The sequence below is a fragment of the Mus caroli genome, chromosome 7 (assembly GCF_900094665.2).
Source record: "Mus caroli chromosome 7, CAROLI_EIJ_v1.1, whole genome shotgun sequence".
NCBI classification, from domain to species: domain Eukaryota; kingdom Metazoa; phylum Chordata; class Mammalia; order Rodentia; family Muridae; genus Mus; species Mus caroli.
The window spans coordinates 27,015,923-27,017,770 of record NC_034576.1 but is presented as its reverse complement, the minus strand read 5'-3'; the positions used below and the strand labels follow the sequence as shown (position 1 = coordinate 27,017,770).

General features: G+C 41.8%; 1 protein-coding gene across 2 annotated transcripts in view; it reads right to left on the bottom strand.

Annotated features, from left to right (window-relative positions):
• The window catches only part of LOC110298476 (zinc finger protein 59), a 162,824-nt gene that overhangs the window by 90,146 nt on the left and 70,830 nt on the right, over positions 1-1,848 (bottom strand). The window lies entirely within an intron of this gene.

Below are 1,848 nucleotides of genomic sequence, written 5' to 3'. Positions count from 1 at the left end.
AAAAAAAAAAAAAAAAAAAAAAAAAAAAAAAAAAAAAAAAAAAAAACAAAGAAATGCAAGCCCACTGATAGCAGTTAGCCAGGGCCAAGAAAGAAGAGACTGGAACCAATTATGTCAATTATGTGTTTGTTTTAATTTTCTTTTAACCACTCAAAGTTTTTTAAAAATGATTCTTTATTGATGATTAGTATAAAGACAGCAGGTTTCTCCTACAGTAATAGTCTCCCTTGGGTTATGAGAAAGAAGTCTAAGTCTTTCTACATTTGTAGAACCACTTATGCAAGGAAATTTAACAGTTGTTTCTATTCAGAAATGGAATTTTTAATAACTCTAGGTAATCAACATTTAGTTTAGTTTCCTAGATTTTTTAAAGATTTATTTATTTTATGTATATGAGTGCACCGTAGCTGTGCAGATGGTTGTGACCCTTCATGTAGTTGTTAGGAGCTGAGTTTTTAGGACCTCTGCTCACTCTGGTCAGCCCTGCTCACTCAGTCCCTGCTCACTCCGGCCCAAAGATTTATTTATTATAAATAAGTACACTGTAGCTGTCTTCAGACACACCAGAAGAGGGTATCAGATCTCATTACAGGTGGTTGTGAGCCACCTTGTGGCTGCTGGGATTTGAACTCAGGACCTTCAGAAGAGCAGTCAGTGCTCTTACCCACTGAGCCATCTCGCCAGCCTTCTTAAAGTTTTTATCTGCACGATAAAGGCTGATGTGCCTATGGATGTTAAGCCAGCTATGCCCACTCCAGCCAGGAATGGGATGAGCCCAAACAAGAGCTCTCCTTTCCTCTGGGGTCTAGGTTCCATATTGAAATGTATTTTTCCCGTCTTCCCCAGTATAGGGGTATACATGGGGCAGAATGTGTACTGAGACACATAAAAGGTGGTTCACAGTTTATAGAGCATCAGAAGAGGCACATGTAATCAAATCACTAGTACTCACCCACCGAGGAGTCTCAGGAGCTCTTGCACCCACAAGGCAGAATAGCAGGCATCAGAATACTGGCAACTGCCTTGATTAAAGGATTTAGATAGTAGACAAGTTCCATCCCCTTGTGAGGTATCTGCAGGGAAGCATGGATGTGGCCTGGTCTACCTGCCCTGAGAGGTTTGTCTCAGAGGTTTTTCGGGTTACAGTCCATGGGGAACTGTGTGCCTTTCGGTTCCTGAGAGACCACTGCCCTCCCTCAGGCAGCAAAGCATTGATAACGATGTGGCTTTTTTCCTGTATGTTCCCTTGGAAGTCAAGGAAGCACGGAAGCTCGAGGCGACAGTTGGTCTGAGACATTGATCTTGTGTACCCTGTAAAGTTTGCGAACATCATTGTATTCTTGCTACTACAACTGTATGGATCGTGGCGGCCACCACTATATTTTGTTTCTCATGAGAATATAAAAACTCTGACTTCTTTCAGTAAAACTGACACAGTCTTAGTCATGATGAGTGCTGTAGAAATGGGGGCCAATATGTTGAAGAAAAATTTTAATCCAATTCAGGTTTTCTACCCTGCCTTGACCATTCAGTTCCCAGGTAAAAATACACACATAGCCTTATATCTACAATAAGCCTACGAGACCTGGGCAGATATCAACCCCTATGCTGTTAAAAAAAAACTATTTCCTATCAATAACCCTGAGCTTTATTCCTGTTTCATCTGGGCTGCTCTTAACCCAGACTTTCTTGACTCCTAACCCATGGCAACATTCTCTTCCTCCTCACCTGCCTTCTCCTTCCCATGGTCTCTGACTACCCCACCCCCAAGCCCGGGAACCCTAAAACCCACCTATGTCTCTTCTGCTCAGCTATTGGCTGTCAGGATCTTTTTTTTTTTTTTTTTTT